Source organism: Camelus ferus, chromosome 14 (genome assembly GCF_009834535.1).
Source record: "Camelus ferus isolate YT-003-E chromosome 14, BCGSAC_Cfer_1.0, whole genome shotgun sequence".
Lineage (NCBI taxonomy): Eukaryota > Metazoa > Chordata > Mammalia > Artiodactyla > Camelidae > Camelus > Camelus ferus.
In genome coordinates, this window is record NC_045709.1 from 8395396 (window position 1) to 8409375 (window position 13980).

The window sequence follows — 13980 nt, forward strand, 5'->3', positions numbered from 1 at the left end:
TCCTAAGACCATCTCCATGTTGCCGGTGAGGAGACAAAGGTTTTAAAGGCAGTGTGAGGGGCTGAGCTGCAGGGGGCATAAGCAGCTCATGCACAGTTCTCACATTGGTTGGCATCAAGGCGAAGTTCCGAGCATCACCAGTTGTCTGGTTTCAGTAGGTCTGGGGTGTCCGTGCTTGCAGTCTGCAGTTTTCATCCGTGGGGGTCTGCTTCCTGTAAAAGCAACTGAGGACTGTGTGTCAGACCCTTATCAATATCTTTCACATTTCCCAGTCATTAACTCTTAAGCCAGCCTTTTGAGACTCAGAGGAGGCCTGAGAGACTAAAGCTTTTCTACAAACAAGAGGCAGGTGGAGGACATGGGGAGGTCTGTCCTGGGAAGGCCCCACAGGTTCCCGCTTGGTTTCAATTCCCCCTTTTCTTTGATATTCCTCTGTCTTGAGGGGAACAGGTGTGGGATAAGAAGGGGAAGAAAGTTTTGGATGGAGAGGTTAATCATAAACTCGAGAGAGAGACTCGGTTTTAGCGGGACTCGGTTTCAAAATCAGAACATGTTTTTAGAGCCTGTGGTGGCCATGGAAACGAGCCTCTCGGATCTGCTGCTGCAGGGACATCTGGCAGCCCCAGCTGCTGCCCTCTGACCCACCCTCTGAGGCCACACATCTCTCCGCTTGTCCCCGCCAACACGTGAGCACAGTCGGGCTCCTCGGTGAGGACTAACACGGGCTCATTCCTGCCAGACACCAGACTCCTCCAACCAGCACCTGTGGTTTGAAAACTCCCCATAAACCTGGCCAAGCCTTTCTCTCAAAGCTGCAGTTCAAGACTTCACAACCCTCCTTCCCATCCTTTCTCAGGAGTCTGACGTGCATGTGATCTGCAGGTCTGCTCTGCTCCCCCTGCCCCCGCTCCCTCCTCCATTCAATCTCTGTACAGCTAATCCTGTCCTGGCATCTGCTTCTCAACAGAGCAGAACTAAAGAAGGGAAAAGGCTAAAGTCGGGCTCTAGTCTATGTGGTCCCAAACCTACGTTATTTCCACTACTCTCACAGGAGCTGTTGTAGGCGGAAAAAAGTGATTGCTTTAATAATTACATATGATGAGACCCAACTCTCTTGGGTGTGAAGACAGAGGACAAACTTATCCATAACAATAAAAAGCTAGATACGAAATTCATTTTTTAAAGGGATCAATAAGATAATTTTTGTATTTCCCAAATTCTTTGATTCTTTTGGAGTGTGTTTGAAGAACACAGTGACTTACCTCAACTCTCCTGGCTTCCCGCCCAGTGGAAACCCTGCTCCTGTACTTGGTAACAGCAGGAGGAAAAGAAATGTCCTGATATCTCCCTCCTAAGATCTCCCAAAGTGGAAACTGTTGCAAGAATCAAGTTCCACTGAGGACAAAGAAAAAAAATGTCAGATATCAGGCAGCCTCAGCCCTGCTGCCCATGCCAAGGTGGAAGTTAAAAAAATGTCCTCCAGACAAAGAAGAACATTTTATTGTATCTCCAACAGTTCAACAGAACCCCAGTGAGAACCTGGTGCCAAGAGACTTCAGGGACATCAGCCAAAAAAACTCATGACCTTGTCACTTACCTCAGCAGCATGTAAGACCTTAGCATGGGAAAAGCATCTTTCATGGGTTGACTGGGAACTACACTGAAGTGAGATGTTTGAATGTGTCAGTCCTTTCCATAATACCCAGTCAGCGTAAGATATTTTTATACTACTGAGGCAGTGTGTGAAGAAAACTGAAAGTTTTCATAACAGAACAAAATAAGAATCTAGAAGTCTTAAGAGAAAAAGTTGATTGAAATCAAGAAACTTACATCTATCCATTTATGTAGCAACTATTTATTGAGTACTTCCTAAGTACCTAGCTGCATAGATCAAAGACTCCTTTCTTCAAAGAAGTTATAACTTGAATGGTGAATGGAATTAACATTTATTGAGTAGATAAGACACATGTGCCAGACAAGACATATACAGATGACGATTTCAATAGCAATATGGGAAGGGAGGCCTCCTGTCCCCAGATATTTACAATCAAGTGCGAAACGAAAGGTACTCAGCTCAAAGTTTCTCGAAGTGTGGTCCTGGGCACAGTAGCAGCAGTACCGCCTGGGAACTTAGAACGCAAAATCCCCAGCACCCCACCCCTCACCCAGATCTCCTGAATGGAGGGAGGGCCCAGATGTCTGACTTTTTCACACTCTCTGGGTGATTCTGCTTCACTCTAAAGTCTAAGGACCACAGACATCGATAAGAGCTCTGAGCCTCCAAGAAGGTGAGGGCGGAAGTGGTCAGAGAAGAGGTCTAAGGTTCCAAGTTAGACTTCGGAAACAGATAAGAGAGTCGGGCCCCAAAGTGGGGGGAGGGGGGCCAGAATGTTCACAACCTGCTGAAGCCCCGCCACTGTTTTCCCCTGGGTCTTGAAGTCTTGCTTCATTTTGATCGGAGGGAAAATTGCTGCTTTTTAGTTGTAAGGGTGGGTTTGAGATACTTAAAATATGGTTTCATCCAGTGGATAACTTGGTCTAGTCCTGGTCCCCTGATCCTTGATCCAATTTAATCTCTCAGTGAAAGCTGTTCAAGCAGTCCTCAGCATTTTAGCAACATGACACTGTTAATTCCCAACCCTGCAGGTGAAGCGGTCCCCCCAGCCAGCCCCTTTCAGGCTATTGCTACCTTGATTATCTTACAAACCCTCTTCAGTCTCTCTTACTCCCCCCAGTACAAATGGAAGTGGTTTTTAAAAAGAAAAATGTCCCAAGGCAGAGAAAACAGAGAGCATGACTTTTAATCTACCATCACATGGAGAATTACACATTCCAGAGGATTATTTAAAACCTGGGCAGCAGCTTTTTCTACAGTTGCAGCTGCAACTTAACAGCCAGTCCCTGCACAGCACTGTGTGGGAATTTCTAGCAGTTTTGCAAATAGTTTTAAGGCTCATCAACATGCTTCCCAAAAAATGCCTCTCTTTTCCCAGCAGAATTTGCATTTCGTCTGCCAATGTCCTACCCTCTCACACACCCGTAGTTCTTTCCAGCACTTGTCAAGCTTTTTGCTGTTTGCAGCAACATGGGTGGACTTGGACGGCACTATGTTGAGTGAAATAGGTCAGACAGGGAAAAACAAATACTATATGACGTCGCTTGCATGTGGAATCTGAAAAATACAACCTACTAGAGAACAAAACAGAAAAGAAGCAGACTCACACATAAAAAGAACAAACCAGTGGCTACCAGTGGGGAGGGGGGAAGGGCAATTCAGGGGTGGGAGGGTGGAGGGAACAAACTGTTGGGTGTAAGACAGGCTTAAGGATGCATTCTACAACACGGAGAATACAGCCAATATTTTGTAACAACTGTAAAAGGAAAGTAGCCTTTAAAACTTGTATAAAAATTTTAAATTTTTTAATTTAAATTAAATACATAAATAATAAACATAAAAAAGGAATTAGCAAACAAAAGTACTGACAGAGTTACAGTTTGAACCCGCAGAATATTTTTTTAAGGAAGCCCTGTGTTATCAAATGAGGGCTGTGATTTTGCAGCCACAGGCAAATAGAGCTTCCAACACTGCCTATTTCCAAAGTGGGTTCACACAGGAAGGAATGAAAAGAGAAGTCCTAAGGGAAGGAAGGAAAGGAAGAAAGAAAAGGAGGCAGGGAGGACAAGAGGGAGGGTCAAAACCAAAAAAGTCATCTGTAATGCGTGAAAAACAGCAGTCTTTTTTCAAAAGATACATCAGACAGAAAAAGTCATAAGGTTCAGCTCTCTATTCCTGTCACCAGTAAAGCAATTCCGTCTACCTGCACGAAGAAGTTCAGTAAGAGAAAGAAAAACTCCCCTTTAAGCCAGAAAAGCTCTCTCGGGTCCTGGTATCTCTCTGTTAGAATGGCTGCATCTTCTGATCTGGCAGCTCTGAAATGGAATGGTCCCATGTAGTGTAATCATAAAGTGACCCCCAGGGAGCACCCACGAGCCAGCAGCAGAATAAGAAGAAAGAGCTATGAAGACTTCCAGAACCTCTCCCAGGGTCTAGCCAGAGGGGTGTATGTGTGTGTGTGGTTGGGGTAGGGGGGGAGGTGTCGATTTGAAAATCTAGCAGGGAAGGTATAGCTCAAGCACCAGAGCACGTGCCTAGCATGCACAAAGTCCTGGGTTCAATCCCCAGGACCTCCTCTAAAAATAAATAAATAAACCCAATTCCCCCCCCCCCACCAAAATTAAAAGTCTAAGTTTGTGTCCCGTTACAGAACAGGACTTCTGGGAGTAAACATTTTTAAAATTTTAATTTATCTATTAAATTTGTAATTCATGCTCATGGTATAAAAATCTAGAAAGTTCAAATGCAGCAGTTAAAAAAACAGATCTCTCTCCCATCTCCCAGTAACCCTATTCCTTTCCCAGGAGAGTTTATAAACTTCAGGGATATTCTATGCATCCACAGGCAAATACGTGTTTTGCGGGGGAGGGGGCATTATTTGTGTAATATATATTCTTGAAGTAGAAACATAACTGTACAAATTGTTCTGCATGTTGTTTGATTTTCTTTCTTTTCTTCCAGTTTTGTTGAGATATAACTGACATACAGCTCTGTAAAAAGTTTAAGGCATACAGCATAATGATTTGACTTACACACATCATGGAATGATTTTTATTTTTACTTTTCCTTAATGGTGTACTTTGGAGCTAATTCTGTATCAGTGTATATAGACAAGCTTCATTTTTAATGGCTTTATAATGTACCATTGTACACATGTGTAACATTTTGTTCAACCCATCCTCCCTTGGCAGACATTTGAATGGTTTCAATGTTCTGTACTGTGCTACAGCGAAAAACCTCCTACATCTATGTCATTTTTTGCTTGTGTGAGTGTAACTAGGATAAAGTTCTCCAAGTGCCAAATGCAGGCTGGAAGGCACATGCATTTGTAATATGCATCCATGTCAGCAAACTGGTCTCCAAGGAGTTTGTACTCGCACAATCAATCTGTAAGAATGTCTATCCCCATGCCCCCTCTAACAGAGTGTGTCATCAAACAGTTTTATATTTTCTAATAGGTGAAAAATGATGTCCTCCTGTCATTTCAGTTTGCTCGCTCTTTTTAGCAGTGAAGTTGGGCATCTATTTGCATGTTTGAGCCATTTCCATTTCCTTAACCTTAAACTACCAGTTCACTATCCTTTGACTTTCTTTTTTTGTGCTTGCTGCTCTTTCATAAAATTTTAGGGGCTCTAAATGTATTAGGGAAATTAGCACTTCATCTGTAATACGAGTCACAGACTTTTTTTCTCATCTTTTCCTCTTTTGATTTTGATTATACAGGTTTTTGCCCTGCAGAAATTTTATGCTTTCATGTATTTAAACATATCAACAGTATCTTTTCTGCCTTCCGGGTTTTGTGTCACATTTTAAAGTCTTTCTTACTGGGATGATTTTTAAAAATTCTTCCATAGTTTTTTCAAGTACTTTTAATGATTTTATTGATCAAGTTTAAATATTTGCTCTGTTGTGAACTTCTTGGTGTCACAGTGTGTCCCAACACACTATTTGTTGATCATTCATCTTTTCTCCACTAATTTGAACCATATTATAAAAACTAATAATTAATGTTTTATTAATTTTACAAGTATTCTCTTAGAACTAAAACAACTATACTTGCATGTGTAAAAGTATTTTCAGCAGATACAAATTGCTATACCTAAAATAGATAAAGAACAAGGTCCTATTGCATAGCACAGGGATCTGTATTCAACAGCTTATAATAACCGATAATAAAAAATAATATGAAAAAGAATTTAAATATAGATGTATAACTGAATCACTATGCTGTACACCAGAAACTAACAAAACATTGTAAATCAACTATACCTCAATTTTTGAAAAAGCATTTTCTCATTAAGTAAACATGTGAACTCTACCACAAGTTTTAATGTCCTATCTTTGCCTATCTTCACTTTTAAAGATGGCCTAGGAACCTCGAACAGGGAGCTGGCCAAGATTTTTCTTGGCTGCGGAGAGGCCCCTGGAAATAAGAGCAGTTCACACGCAGATCCACCTATAGCAAGATCCCCTTGGTTCCTCTTCTCTCTTCTCTGTCCCCCAGCTCAGAAACACGGGGGGAAAGTCTGACTGTCTTAGAGAAGAAAGTCTTGCCTCCGGAGACTGTTAAACAAAAACCTGGATGTTGATGTCACCAAGGTGACAGCTGTGGCGAGTAACCTCAGTGTCAATGATGGCAAGCGATGACGTGTAGAAGATTGGAAGGGTCAACAAAAGCATCTGAACTGCTTACTACCGTGTGGACCACTAGAAGGTCCTCAGAAGTCAGTGACAGCAGAAGGGAGAAGGGAAGAGTCTGACAAACAGAAGAGAACCCGCCATTGGAAGAGTTCCAGCCCCTCCCTGGGACTGGGCTGGACCAGAGTCCCCCAACAAGGAATGAGGGAAGCACGCTGTGTGTGTTAGGGGTGGGGGCACCTGTGTTTGTTTGGAGGTTGTGAGTTGGGGCAGATTTAGGGGGCTGGGGTTGGGGTTTGCTGTTTGTTCCATGCAGTGGGTTCTGCACCTGTATGTCTTTCTTTCTACCCTGAGTCGTTTTGACTGTATACCAAGATGCCGTGCCCAAAGGATATTTTGGTAAGGTGCTCAGAATAGTTAGACTGGATCTAGTTCTCCTGATTATTAAGTGACAGAGATATAACCTTGCTTTTTATTTATTTATTTATTTTTGCTCTCTTGAATCTGAAATAAGTTTACTGCTGCAAATGGGTGCAGGTAAAAATATATTCAAGTGACTGGGCCTCGGAATAATCCACAGAAAAGTTTCTCCTATTTAATGTTAGAGAGCAAAACAAGATAAACACTGTGCATTTTGTAATGCATGTTTAGCTGAATTATGTCCGTTCCCCACGGAGCCAAGTGTGTAAAGGAGACAAGTGGACCCTCCAGCCTCATACCCTCTACCCACCCGAAGGAGGAGTTAACATAGAGGAGACACTGGTGAACAAAAACAGACAATGCCCTGACCTCTTCTAGCTTTCAGTCCAGGGGCTGTTAGGACAGAGGCAGAGAGAGGAAATGGCTTTCCTTTCTCAGAGTACAACAACTAGAAGGGACATTTAAGGGTATCATTTGAATGGCCTCGTTTTTATAGATGAAGAAATGAAAACCGTTATGAAATAGTTCATCTGACTGGTAAGGCTCCACGCCGAGCGCTCTGTATAGAGGACTCAGTAGCCCCTCACCACAGCCACGTGGGGCAGACTGTAGTAAGGCCCATTTTCAGAATGCTTCAGTCACTAGGTTGTCAATAAACAAATGATGAATGAAGAATTCCAATGCATTGACTCTGTTGTTATGTCGTTGTCATATACTTTCTCTGGGAGCTCCCTTGACAGGTCATCATCTACAAGACCTGATCCTCTTCTGGGATCTCTGACTCTATAGGTGGCCCATCAAGCATTACTGACACAAGCCAGAAACCTAGGAGTCTCCTTAACCCCAACTCAATACAACAAACAAAGACTGAACGTAACTCACTATGAGAGGCACCAGCAACAAACTTCTAACCTCCAAGATCAAGGGGTAGAGTGAAGGGGGAGAAAGGACAGGTCAACCAAAAATCTAACACTAGCCAAAAAACCCCCAAATCCCTCCCTCCTTCATAGGTGACCTGGTCTCAGACAACTGATGGATTCTTCTCACTCAGAACCAACTTAGCCATCTAGAAGAAGGACCATCTGGAAGAAGGACCATCTTCTTCCAGAGATGCTGATAAACCACGAATAAGGGAAAGAGAGACATGCACAGACTTGGAGTGGCCGTTCTGACAAAGGAGAGGCTGAGGTTGCTCCCCATGAGAAACAGTTCCCCATCTCACAAGGAGAAGACAATTCAAGAAGGGTAAAGACCTATGAAAATTTCCCAGTGTTTGTTATCAGGGCAGCATCCTCTAATAAGGCAGGAATCCACTGAATAGGAAAGAATAGATTGGAAAGCCCTTATATTGCTTTTTCAGAGATGCCCAGAGAAGTGTGGAGAAGAAAGAAACTCCACATCAGAGCTCTTTGTTTAGATAAAAATATGATGAAACAGAGACAAAGAGGACTGGAAAATGGCAAGAAGGAAAGAAAGATCTGGGTCTTGTTTTATTCTTATAATTAATGTCCTGTCTGAGATGAACATCTTTAGAAGTCATCCTATTATCAGAAGTCTTTCAACCCTCAACAACGTTAAAATGAAAACACAGAGGCTAAATATTCTGTCTCAACATCTTAAACATCAAAGTCCCACGCATCTCCCTGGAAGGCTCCCGGCATACCCACTGGGAACCTCAGCTCCACCAGCATCTCAAGAAGGTGACCTTTCTTCTCTCACTTTTCAAGTGACAAAGATCTAAGCTAGATGCTAGGAGCCTGGTCCTAGCAAGAGAGCAAGGCATAAAGATTTCTTTTTCCAAATGTTCCTTTTGAAATTCTCTGTCTTTATTTATCTCCTTCCCCAGCAGAGAAAGACAGCTGCTGTCCCTCCAGATCCTCTCTCCTTTCCCAAGAGAAGCTGGTAGTTGATTCCAGGACCTGGTCTGCACTTCCCAGAATCCACCCTCACCCCATAGCCCAGGTCAAGACCATCAGCCAAATCCTCAGGGCGCTCAGCAACCCCAGGCCGGAGTGAGGCTGCCAGCCAGCATCAGGCCTGCAGCCCAGGGCAGGAAGGCTTCGTCTGCCTGAACCTGGCAAGCAGCAAGTGGGCCGTGAGGATGCTCTCTTGGAGAGTCAGAAACAGAGTCTGGAACTCATGTAAGTGTGAAGCTGATGGCTGGGCTGAAAGAAACTCAATTGTTAATGAGACGTATACTAGAGGCTGTGATCTGGAGCAAAGAGCCCTGGACTAGGGGTCCTTGGGGTCTAGCACCATCTTCACTCTGTGACCCTGAACAAGTTCCCGAACTTTTCTGGACCTGGACCTTTGTGTTTTTTACTGGAAGAAAGCAAGTACCAGATCAATCCCCAAGGCTCTTTCCAGCTCTCAAACTGTTACAGCTTCAGTTTTTTCAATTTGCTCTGATCCATATTCATAGAGAACAATCTTTAGTCCATATAAGATGATGATTCTCACCAACAAAAAGTCATTAAAGTGTCATGGAGTGGAGATACTGTTTTCTGAATTTAGAGTTGATATTTCTCATTCTTTTTTGGCTGCCTTTCCTGTATTGGAGAAATCTCCCACCTTAGGAGGCATTATGGGTTGAATTCTGTTCCTCAAAAATTCACATGTTGAAGTCCTAACCCTTAGAACCTTGGAATGGGACCTTACTGGGAAATAAGGTTTTTGCAGCTGTAATTAGTTGGGATAAGGTCACGCTGGAGCAGAGCAGGTCCTGAGGCAACGTGGTCAGTGTCCTTATAAAGAGGAACAGACGCACACGGGGAGAGCACAGGTAAGAACGGGAGTTATGCTGACAGAAGCCAAGGGGCTACCGGAAGCTGGGGGAGCTTCTTCCCCAGCACCTGCAGAGGGAGCGTGGCCCTGCTGGCTCCTTGATCTCAGGCTTCTGGCCTCTAGGACTGTGACACAATCAGTTTCTGTTGTGTAAGCCTCCCAGTCTGTGGTACGTTGTTACGGCAGCCCTAGCAAACTGATGAAGGAGGGAAAACCCACTTTCCATTCCAAAGCCAGGGAGCCCAGCTCCTCATCTTCCCAGCACCGTCCCTGCCGATCAGACACACCTGCACAGCCAGCGATGTGGAGAAGCAGGGACTGCGCCAGTCCCATCAGGCGACGTGTGGTCGGCAGTGGCCGTGACTCCGTGCAGATCCCCGAGGCAGCTACAGCAGGAGCTACAGCAGCACCCGCATCCAGCTGGAAAGGGCAGGGCCGGCAGCGAGGTCTACAGCAGAGGACCGGACCACAGGGGCAGCAGCGTCTCTGCCGGACGAGCTCTGCCGCCTGATTCAGGGGATCCTCTGAGCATGGCCCTTCTGGAGACTCCCAGGTTACCCAGTCCTTTCTCATCCATTTCCCTCCTTCTTCAATTAACCAGAGTAGGTTTAGGCTGCCTGCCTAAAACACTTCCCCACGCTCAGTAAGTAGACCTCTAGTATCTGTCTCGGTTGAATAAACCCTGGACCGATGTAAGTGGTGTTATATAAACCACACAACTTTCTAAAACACTTCAATTTATTCTACTGCATGTATTTTGTGAATTTCCAAATAACAATGAATGAATGAGTACAGTCCACGGAGCAGGTTGTTAACCAAGCTTCTTATTTGTCACTGAACAGGCAGCGCCTCTGGGCTTTCCAACTCTCATAGGCAGAGAAACCCATGTCCGGAGACTTGCCAAGGGATGGAGGTAGCAGAGGGCAAACACAGGATTTGAATGCAGGCATTCTGACTCTCGTATGTGTGATGGAGTTCTCTGGAGTTTTCTGGAAGAATACTGAAAATAAAATTTTTACATGACAGTAATTGGGGAAAAATTCAGTTTCTGATTCTGAACTACTCACGGAACAATGTTTTAAGTTTGCCTTGATGTCCATTTGTCTGGAAAAAGTTACATGCACTTTTCCCTGAAGGAAAAGAAATGAACTAGGAACCTCTGCTTTTCTGGTGGTGGCCCAAAGGAAATTGATGTAAACAGCTAAATAATTTAGGGCGTGAAGTATTCAGGCAGTAAAGCTGGAGAATTAATTTATCTGAGGAATTGTGTTGTGTCAGCAGGACTTATAAAACCAAATCCCTTTTTAAAAGTGTTAGCCATTACAAATTCTGAGACAATTTGTCAAGCTCCTGTTTGGCAAAGGAGAACATTTGGGAAAATAAATATGTGTAGTGAAAAGAGCTAAAATATCTTGTTAAAAAAAAATTACGGTAACTTAAAACCAAATTATCAGAACAAATGTCCATTCTCAAGCTTGGCAGAGATTGTCACCATCAGAATCAAAGTACCAGTTTTGAAAAAACACGGAGAAGAAACCCATGGAGTAGGGGACAGTAACAAACTGTCTGTCGAAGCTTCTAAAGGGAGAAGCAGCTGGGTCAGCTGGACCCCGCCCTCTCAGACTCAGGTAGGAATCCTCTCTTGTGGGGTTTACTGCTGAAACTAGGTCCTTCCCTTCACATTCATGAGAATCACACCAAGCTGCAGCACCTCCTCCCACACTGAGAATGGAACTAAGTCCATCTGAGCTCTTTCCAGGCCTGGCCTTGGATGGGATGCGTCACTTCTGGCTCTGGGTTTCTCAGAGTGTAGGGCCACCTGCTTCCCCAGGCCTGACCTTGGATGGCTGTCAGTGGAGACTGGGGCTGCTCCCCGCATCCCTGCAGGTACCCATACACCTTCCAGCTAAACCGTCACTCACCTCCTAGTCACTTCCCTTCCTTTTCTCTCCCCAACCTCTGGGCTCAGACAGGGCGTGAGGAAGTTGAGAGTTCCGAGGCTCACTGGGGCAAAGGCTTAGAGGCCAAGGTTCAAAAAAGCCTCAGGGAAACTTTGATTGGATCTATGTAAGCAAAACATGTGCTTATCCCATAACCCAGGGATTCTACTGCAAAGTATACACCCAAGAAAAGTGTGCACATCTCCTCCGGAAGACGTGTGCTCGTAATGGGCGAAAACGGGACACAATCCCAGTGTACATCCACAGGACAATGAACAAGCTACAGAACATTCATCTATTATTACACAGCAACAAAAAAAAGAATAAACTGCTTTTCTCTTCAGCGATATGGATGGAGATAACAAGGAGTGGAAAGAGGCTGAACACCAAAATTTCATCCTGTGCGATTCCATTTATAGGGAGTTCCAGGACGGAAATCACAGATCTGTGGTGAAAAAGGTCAGAAGAAGGGTCACGTCTGAGGCAGAGGGGGTGGGTTTTGACTGGGAGGGGACGTAAAGGAACCTTCTGGGATGCTGCAGCTGTCCCGGCTATCCGTCCTAATTGTGATTACATAGGTATGTATGCAGGTAAAAATTCAAATAATTTGTGTATTTCTATATAAATATTGTATTATTTTAAAAATTAAGGCTCAGGACTTCAGTCTTAGAGTAATGAGGATCATGGGCGATTTCAGACAGAGGTGCTCAGGTGAGGGCCCTTGGGCTCAGCACCCAGATGGCTCAGGATTCAGAGGCTGTCCCTGAAGGAAAGGTCTGCAGGTGAGTAATGATAACTAATGGCTGCTAGCCTCTGGGAAGCACGTTCCAGGCACCAGGCTTGAGACAAAGCATTTTACAAACATGACCCCATTTAATACAGCAACATTATGAGGCAGGCGCTGTTATTATCTCCATGTTACAGAATAATGGCTTGTCTCACTCAAGGCCATCCTGTGGAGAGCGGCAAGGTCAGGATGCTAAAGCAGGTCTGTCTGGGATGCAGGGACGGATGGTACCAAGAGGGGAAAATGGGGTTTCCCAGGCTCCTCTGCTCTGGGCCTTTGCATGTCTTGGTAAGAGATTAATCAAAACTTCAGGTACAGAAATGCCTCTCCTTCCCTAGGCAACCAGGCGGTCAGTACCCTAAAGTGAAGAATGCTCTCAGGGGACAAATCAGGTCCAGAGATGAGTGGCTTCTGCTTTTGTCAGTCAGCACTTCTCCTCCATTTCTTCTGGAACAGGACTGACAGAGACCCATTGGGGCCATCTCAGTCTCCTCCTTGGGCACACGAAGCACTAATGCTGACACATAGATACCAGAGGGACCAGAGTCACATCGTCACAAGAGGGCCAGAACTCCTGGGGCCCAGGCCACAGGGCCATGTGCTCCCTGCCTTTCCCACTTTGCTTTCCCTTCTGTGAACTTCCCCAGTAACTTTTCAATAAATCCTGTGTTGTTAACAGTTGGAGCTCTCGGAACCGTGGCCTGGAGCCCCGTGGGGAAGCTGGAGGCCTCTCTCTGCATCACTCCCTCTATTTTCTGCTGCACATCTGCCTGACTCTTCCCCGTTACTGCAGACCAGCCTCCTCAGCTCCTCCACCCACTTGGTGGGATGAAACCACACTATTCCCAGGGTCTCTACATGTCAGCTCATCTCACAAGCTCATCAACAAGAAGTCCATCTCCAGCTCTTACTTCCAAGGCCAAAATCTCAAGGAAGGGACTGATTGGCCATCTTGCACCAAATGCCCCAACCCCCCCCCCCCAAAAAAAGTGACAGGGGTCAGGATCATTTGCTATCTGGGCACCTCCTACCATGATCGGGTGAATGGATGGGGAAAGAAGAAACTAACTTAACCAATCTTTTGATGGTGGAAAAACATCAGCTCTGAGTTGAAAGGACTAACTCCGTCATTTACCAGCTCTGTGATGTTGGGCAAGTTACTTGACTTTCCCAAGGCTGTTTCCTCATCTGCAAAGCGTGGATAATAATACCTACCTCTTGGCACCACTGAGAGGATTAGGCGAGAAGGAGTGTGTAAGGCATCATGTGACACACCTAAGTGCAGAGTAATTCTAACCTTATTTTGAAATCAAAACAATCACAAGAGGACGAAGAGTACCTTGCAAACACTGAGTTGTTTTGCTGAAGTGGAGGTCACCCTGTGCTATGCAGCCTGCTCACTTAACGCATTTCCCTGGGGCATCTCATGCTTTCAGAAACTTCTTAACAGAAAATATATGTGAGTTACCTTAGTGCTTGATGCAAAAAAGTAAGACGCTGAGAGTGTAACATGCTACAGGTATCCAAGCGACCCCTTCCCTAGGAAGCAGGTAGCAGTAAATTTCATCCTTAGGATGTTTGAATTTGTTGAATGATAAGCAGTAAGTGTGGGCAGTTATCAGCAATAAGCTATAAATAAGAAACTTCTGAAGAGGCCAAAAACTTACCAGACTATGTGGGAACGTTCTTGTTGTCAGGGGAGGCAGGTGGGGAGTCCCCCTTTCTCTCTCTCTCTTTTCATAGAGCGAAGAGAACGGTTTCATACTTTATGAAATCCTGGACTATCTCCAACATGC

At 44.7% G+C, this 13980-nt stretch overlaps 1 protein-coding gene across 1 annotated transcript in view; it reads right to left on the minus strand.

The window, feature by feature from the left end:
* Positions 1 to 6224: 6224 nt before the first annotated feature.
* The window catches only part of SUCLA2 (succinate-CoA ligase ADP-forming subunit beta), a 56208-nt gene continuing 48452 nt past the window's right edge, over positions 6225 to 13980 (minus strand). Inside the window, exon 10 of the mRNA XM_032496153.1 lies at positions 6225 to 6235. The gene's annotated coding sequence lies outside the window, so the exon portion shown is untranslated. The remainder of the gene's footprint in view (positions 6236 to 13980) is intronic.